This window comes from Grammomys surdaster, unplaced genomic scaffold, assembly GCF_004785775.1.
Source record: "Grammomys surdaster isolate TR1022 unplaced genomic scaffold, NIH_TR_1.0 124868, whole genome shotgun sequence".
NCBI classification, from domain to species: Eukaryota; Metazoa; Chordata; class Mammalia; order Rodentia; family Muridae; genus Grammomys; species Grammomys surdaster.
Genome location: NW_021619805.1, coordinates 38,456 through 46,198, shown reverse-complemented (window position 1 = coordinate 46,198; position 7,743 = coordinate 38,456). Strand labels below are relative to the sequence as shown.

At 46.6% G+C, this 7,743-nt stretch overlaps 1 long non-coding RNA gene and 1 other non-coding gene across 2 annotated transcripts in view; both read right to left on the bottom strand.

Moving 5' to 3' along the window:
• Positions 1–4,129: 4,129 nt before the first annotated feature.
• On the bottom strand, positions 4,130–4,261 carry LOC114636742. Its single transcript, XR_003713662.1, has one exon. It is a non-coding gene; the product is annotated as a small nucleolar RNA SNORA72 (small nucleolar RNA).
• Positions 4,262–5,279: 1,018 nt separating this feature from the next.
• LOC114636741 overlaps positions 5,280–7,743 on the bottom strand; it is an 11,066-nt gene continuing 8,602 nt past the window's right edge. Inside the window, exon 3 of the long non-coding RNA XR_003713661.1 lies at positions 5,280–6,429. This is a non-coding gene — a long non-coding RNA (uncharacterized LOC114636741). The remainder of the gene's footprint in view (positions 6,430–7,743) is intronic.

Here is a 7,743-nt window from a genome sequence, read left to right as displayed (position 1 = left end):
GAAGTACTTCTGCTTGAGGGAAAGAGCCTGACTCCCACCTAGACTTGACAGAAAATCAGACCAAGCCCTACCCTCCTCCCTGTGCAGAGGGAAGCCAGTGACCGCCTCCAGGTTCACTCTGACACACAGTGAGCCACTGTCCACCCCTGGAAGCTTCATTCCTGGCCCCACACCCCCAACCCCCACCCCCACCCACCTACCAACCACCCCCTGCCCTCTGACCCAACCAGCTGTGTTGTATTTGGGTTGCTTTGGTTGTTTCAAAAAACCTATTTGACTTCTACCCACATTCCCCCAAACAGTGGCCAGTGACAATTGGGAGAAGTTAAAATCAAAAGTATCCTAAGCTGCCCAACTTCCTTCAGGAAGAGAACCATTTGCCAAGAACTGTTTGACCTGCCTGCACTGCCTGGCCCCTCAGAAGTCTGTCACGCTTGGGGAACTGCTGCTTCTGCACTTGCTTAGGTCCCTGAAGATTGCTGTGGCTGAGTCTTCTGTGGATTCTCTAATATGAGAAGGGTGGTCTCCTAGCAACCAGGATTGTGTCCCGTCTTGTTCCCCATACTGAGAAATCATGATTTTTATATCAAGCTAAAGATTTTATTGCTTTGTGGGAAAGGTGGGAATTGACCCCAGCCTTGTGGAATCTAGTGAACTTTCTGGAAGATTGTATCTTCTCTCAGAGATTATAATCATCTCAGTAGTTGTCCTCCCATCTGGGTAACATGTGCACTTTAAATGACCTCTCATCAGCTGGCTTCATCTTTGAGACAATCAAATCTGTTAACTCTTTTCTTAGAAGATGGAGAGGGTTAAAATAAAGACATGTCAGTATACCCCCACCTCCCCACTCTTACGGAAGTCACCTGCAGGGAAGAAGATCTCACCATGATTGATTTTTTTTCCGAAAGGTACGAACTGAGTCTTTTGAGGGTTCTACCACTAGCGCTGCCCATTGCTAGTCCCACCCACCCCCACACTGGTTCTTCACAGCCTCCCTCATAGCAGCAGTATGCAGGGATGTGTTGAACCCTGCAGGGTAACATTTGTATGCACAGCCTTAGTAAAGGACACAACCTTGGCCCATAGGCCAGAGCTTGCCCAGGGTCCTCTCCATACAAGTTTGAAATGTCTCCTTCTGTCCCTGAGGCTCTTGTGACCTCACCCACTATTCTTGCCAAGGCTCTTGGTGTTTCATCAGACTTAAGTTGCCTTTGACCTGTACCCAGAAGACAGTCCTGGAGTGTGGGCTTCCTTGCCTGGTCACCTGTGCATGGGTGTCTTTAAGTGAAGCGATGACACACTCCCCCATCCACCCATCCCTGCAGAGACCAAGGGCATGGTGCATTTGTGTTAGGCTCCTTGTTTTCTTTCATGTGGCATAACATTCCTAGTTAACTAGACTTTGGAGTCTGCTGCCTGCTGGCCAGGTGGAGAAATGCAAAGTATTCTAATGCTGCCATAAGGGGGGAGGGGTGACAGAGGCCTTTTCCTGCACTCACAAGATTTCATTTGTCAAATGATTGATTGGCAAGTCCTGAGTTATTTCTCCATCTCAACTAAGGTGTAAAGTGGGTGGCCCCCACTACTGCAAGTGTGCCCTGCGGAGAAACCAGGCAGGAGCTGCTGCCACAGACCCCAGAGGGCCTCTGCAGGAAGTACAGAACCTATCTATGCCTTAGAACCCTCCTAGCCTCAGCTGCCCTGCCTTGGTTGCCACCTGCTGGGATGGGCCTAACCCAGTTGGCTTGTCTCAGGTTTCCTCCTGAGGCCTGGGCTCTACAGAAGGTGAGCAGGATACACCTATACCTCTGTTCTTGTTCATTTGTCTCCAAATGCTGTATGAACATTTCTGTACTAAGCCCTCTTAAATGAAAAGTCGGATTAAACCCAAGCGCTGTATAGTAATTTGTAATTATGTATAAAGTGAAGCAGTTTTGAACTGTAAAGATTTTCAGTGTGTTTTCTGGAAATTTGCCACAACATACTGGCTTTGTATTTTATATATCATCCTTTGTAGTTACTGGCTTCTGACTCTTGTAAAGTTCCCCTCAGACCTTTCAAAAATAATAAATGTCCTTTGAAATCTTGACCTCTGCCATGATGTATTTGTGGTAAGAGAGTATTCACCTCCCCACCATAGCAAGCCACCTGTTTCTGTGCTGTTGGGGGCAGGGCGTATGGAGGAGTGGCCTCCCACATCAGGCAAAGCCAGGAGCTTGCCCCAAACCCCCAGGGTCACTGACCCATCTAAGTCAGAGTGCAAACCAGACTTGCATGAAGTCAGCACAGTAAGGTTCAAGCTGCTGTGCTGTCTGCACGTCCCATCTTAGTTAACTCAACCTAAGGGAGCAAGTCCTGTGTGCATGGAACACTGCAAGAGTGTGCCAGGTAAGTCTGGTCCCCATGCACAGCTTGGACTGCTGTCCCCAGGCCTGGCATCCTACTGCTATGAGTCTCATTCAGGCACATCAGCTCAAAGGCTCTTTGGTCCCTTTGGACATTAAGGAATTGTATCATCTAGTGGCACAGAAGCCATGGGCAAAGCTCCCTGGAATCCTAAAACTGCTGCCTCCATCTCAACAACCAACAAGAAAAAGACCCTGCCAGGCTCTCCAAGGTCCCACTCTCCCCATGAACTTGGAAGTGCATACATTTTTTTAGGAGAGGCATTTGTAACCTTAGCAATAGCCATTCCCCTACAAGTCCCTGGAACACTGTCCCGTTCTTCTGTCCTTGGCTGTCTTACTTCCCCACAGAGCATCCAGCTTGGCTCATCTGGTTCCACCCCAGTGGGTCTGATTGCAGACTCTCAGCTGGAAGAACAGTGGCTCCCCTCTACATGTGATCAAGCACTTCCAGTGTGGTGTGTCAAACAAAGTTGTTTGGGGGAGCAAAATATGTGGCTTTGCTAGGTCCCATAGACAGCAGCCTCCAGCCTTTCAGGAACGTGGCCCACAGTAGAGGCATTTTTGTGTAGTGAGTCTCTTAGGCACTGTAATGAAAACCTAAAATATAACTTTGTCTCTCACATTCTCTCCTTGAGTTTTATTCTGAGTTGAACCCTGACTCTGTGATGGGTACCTGTTTACATTGGGATCTAATAACCATCAGCTTAATGGTACTTAGGAAAGAATTATCTAGTTAAGGCATTAATGAGCAAGAAACAAATAGCAGAAATACAAGGTCAAAGAGCCTGAGATAGCAGACCAAGTTACTAACTAGGAGTGTCAAAATGAGAATGGGAACAGCCTTTCGCTTCATTGCTGGTGCTCTTTTTTGGGAATATTTTCTTGAGTACAGCCAGATTACCTGATGATCCCTGAGTGCTTTGTATACAAAGAATAGTTTTTTCAGAAAGTCACACCTCACCTCCTTCTGCAGAAAGCAGAGCCATACCCTGTGGCTTTGTAGAAGTATCTCAGCTAATGAATCTACCTGTTGATAGATGTGGGTTTCTTTGTGTTTAACAGGCACCTTTCCTGGTATGTTGTAGCCACCTGGGGCCATGGATCAACTGGGTTCTCCTGAAAGGGGGGCTGGAAATGAAGAAAGGGACGAGGGCGAGAGGAAATAAAGCCAAGACAAAGTATTCTGATCAAGGCTCAAAGCTTTTTTTTTTTTTTTTAATTTTATTAACAACTGGAAAATACAAGCGTTACAAGTCATTTAACGGCAACTGAAGTTATAGAATTCCCCTACATGTTCCTTAGGTAACAAGGCTGATTAGCACTATGTGCCAACTGTTGTTGGTTGTCATTCTTTTTTTTTTTTCTTTTTTTTCTTTAAGCGGGGCTCGGCCGGGGGCTGCGCTGGCGCGGCGGCTCCGCGGGCTTCCCCTCGCGCCGGGCTCGGCTCCCTTTATCGCGCTCCTCCGCGATGGCGGCGGTGGCGGCGACGGACAAACATCTCACTGCGCAGGCCGAACGTCCTCCTCCTCCTCCTTCTCCTCCTCCGCCTCAGCGAGACGAGATCCGGCCCAGAGGGTGGAGGGGGTGGAGGGAGGGAGGAGAGCGGAGAGTGGAGAGATGGGGGGAGGGGGCGGGAGGACAGGAGGGGTTGGTTGTCATTCTTAAAACCTCAGCCATCCTATGATCACACAGCTCATACACATAATCAATCAGATTTGGCTTGTCACCAGCATTTAGAAAACCAGACCAAGGTAAAGAACTGGGTCTGGGGACACATGCATGGTCTTACTATAGCGAATGTCTAGCCTGTCCTGATTATCACAGAATCAGAACAGCGAGAATATTCGCAAAAGGCTCAAAGCTTTAATGTTCAGCTCTCAGCTTAAAAGGGAAAGACCCCACCCCAACCTTTTCCTGTTTCAGCCACAGATGGGTGGGGGTATTTGTTCTAGGTTACTGCTGGAGATGGGTGGAGGAGATATCTCAGGGCAAGCCCAGGGGCAGTTCTTCTAAATTCCAAGCAGCCTAGGTTGGTAACTCCACCTAGATCCTATCACTTGGTCTGTTGTGGTAAACAAGTTCTGGCCTGCTCAAGGCTGGGGGAAGGGCACAATATGCCAATAGCCACTATAGGTAGCCATTTTGTCCTCTATGCCACAGAATGTCCTTTTGATCTAACATTCCAGCCTGTTGGGGACAAGGGGTGACGAACTCTCTTCTGTAACTACTTCCTGCTGAAACAAGGATGTTGCCAGGGCCCAGGAAGGCTGGAATATTAGCCAAAAGCAGGGAAGGGATTCAGGCAATGGGACATGCATCAGAAACATCCAGTTAGATGACCCAGCTGAAGAGACAGGGAGCAATCACATCGTCTGGACTGGTTCACAGCTGCTTTTCTCGAGTCCAGAGCATAGAGCCATTTGCAGCAGTTTGCATAGTTGATTCCTGGATGGTGTCTGTCAGCCAAGTGGAAATCTGCTGAGACAGAGACAGACTCGGGACAGAAGTTAAAGTTTAGGACCTTAAAGGCAAATCTTACATTTTGAGATTTCAGGCCCATAGTCCTAGAACCTGGGGGAGGGAAGGAGTTCCAAGTCCAGGAAAGAGATTTCACCCTCAGGAATAAGGAGATGGAGAGACTTAGGCAGTACATATCTGGAGTCCCTGTGAGATATGGGTCTTAATAACAAGTCTTAATAACTCCTTCAATGCCCTGAAGCTTATGTGAATTTTTTACCAATTTTTAATTTTTACATATATAGGTGTTCCCTGCATGTGTGTCTGTGCACCTTACATATGTCCAAGGAGACCAGAAGAGATCATCAGGTCCCCCGGGACTGGAGTTACAGACAGTTATTAGCCTTCACGTAGGTGCTGGGAATTGAACCCTGGTCCTTGGGAAGAGCAGCCAGTGCTCTTAACTGCTGAGCCATCTCTCCAGTCGCTTACATTTTTTTTTTCAGTTTTAGATATATCAGCACCAATCTGTACTAAAATCCACATTGCAGAAAAACCAGCAAACAGGTATCTGTTAAACAGCTGGAAAAGACTCAAGCCTCTGAGTCCTAGCAAAAGCTATGGCTTTGGGTTAAAAAGCATAAACAATCTTGTCTCGCGGTCCAGAGGGATGGACATATAGATTGAACACAGATGTTTTTAGCGTGATGAGAAGTACCTTTAAGTCTCTACTCAAAAGACAACTAACGGGAACTTAAAATCTTGAGCTTGTGACTGAATACTAAGCAGCAATGCTCCACCAGCTATCACAACTCCATTGATAAATATTGATGTTCTGAACTTTTAAAATCTTAGTATAACAATATATCACAGCTGAGGGAAAGAAATCTGACATTTCCCATTTTTCAGATACCTTAAATCACTTTCTTATACCTCTACACCTTGCATTTATACACCTTAAATGATTTCAGACCCTCAGAATTCTCACCACCTCAGACCCCTCTATACCTCTGAACATGCAGAACTTGCACAGACTTTGAATCTTCCTTTTCCCATCTAATCATTTACCAGAGACACGAGCAGTTATATTACTGAGGACAGTTATTGCAAAGCAAGTTTAAATAAAGGAACAATGAAAAGGCTACATCTGAAACCTGTTTATAGTTTAATTTGAAGCCTGTTAGCAAGGCAAAGCTGTCTGCTGTTTCTTAACAAGAGACCTAGTACCTCTAGAGACAGCAAGGCTTGATTTTTCCCTACGAAATGGAATGAGGTGGCTCAAGCCTTGGGTGAAGGAGCCAGTTGCCTGCTGCTGCTGCCAAACTGACAAACCTATAGTTAGCCTAGCCATCAATGCCATCAGAGATCTGAGAAGGATAAGTTATACCAGGAAGTATAACCCAAATGGACTATGTATCAATTACCATGTCAGAGACTTAGCCATTACCTAGTAGCCAACCCACCAGGCTCCTGTGGTGTCCATGTCAGCGTTGGGGGCACACGTCGAAGGGCCGCATCAATCTTCAGCTGCCAGGCCTGGCAAATCTGAGAGGACTTCTTCCTGTGGAGGAGGAACTTGAGAGAATGACCTCACTCTGTCTAGGCAAAGTGGGGCCATCAACTCTCCAGTGTCCCGCTTGTCCACGGTTTGGACAGGATCCTGGCAGCGGGCGAGGCATTGGGGCAGTTATGCCCAGTGGTTAGGATTATACCACAACACAGGCGGAGTCGTTGGTGCCCTGTCTATCTTCTTTAGAGACCTTAGGGTGAGTAAGTGCTAGGAGCTGGGGTCTCTGTCATGGTAAGCTTTTTCCACTAAGCCTTTGAAATCCCATTTCAGCAGATCTCTGATGAGTTTGAGGACCGTAATTATTAAGTATAGTTGAGCTAAACAAACTTTGCTTCTTTTTAGTTTGTTTTAGGCTTAACCTTAAAAACACAGGAGGTTAAATGAAGCTTTTTCCTGTAATTAATTACATTAGTCCTTGCCAAGGAATGGCGCTACAGGAAAGTGGCATCAGGGGACCCTCCACCTTGCCATGTGGGACCCAGTCTTCTGTCTGCTTTTGGATCCTCCAGTGCCATTCCTGCCTGGATGATAAAGTTCTGATCCTATGGACCTGCAAGCCAGCCCCAATTAAATGTCCCTTGTAAGAGTTGCTTTGGTCATGGTATCTCTTCACAGCAATGGAACCCTAATTAAGACAAGTCCTTATCATGAATACAAGTGCAGTTTAGAATACATTAAAAAATATGATCTTTTATGAGTGACTATTAAATTGCATATCTTAATCATCTTTAACAGTTTACAGTAAGTAGCTCTATCCCTGTTAGGTTTACCCTTAAAAAAAAAATTCTAAAATGAAGCTTTTCTATAGTGTAAAAATAAAGCTTTTAATGATAAATAGGACTAGTCCACAGGCAGACTGGCAACGTTCCTGGTCCTTTCATAGTGTACCATTATAGAATCTCGCAGCTGCTTATATGACTCAGTTTATCAGAACATCAAAAGCTTAACAGAGTTAGCAAAGAGGCAAGACATACATTTTGTTTTGTTTTGTTTTAAGACAGTGTTTCTCTATGTAAGCCTGGCTGTCCTGGATCTGGCTCTATAGACCAGGCTGGCCTGGAACTCAGAGATCTGTCCACCTCTTCCAGTAAACGTGCACCCTTGCCATCACAAGACCCCCCCCAACCCCCTCACCCCACCCCCGACACCGCCACCGCCCGGCACCGGCATCGCCACCACCTGGCACCGCAACCACCTGGCATTGCCACCACCTGGCACAAAGTCTTTTTTTTTAATTGACTTTACATCCAGATCGCTGTCCCCTCCCCCAACACCCTCCCCCTCTCCTCTGAGAGTGGAGCGCCC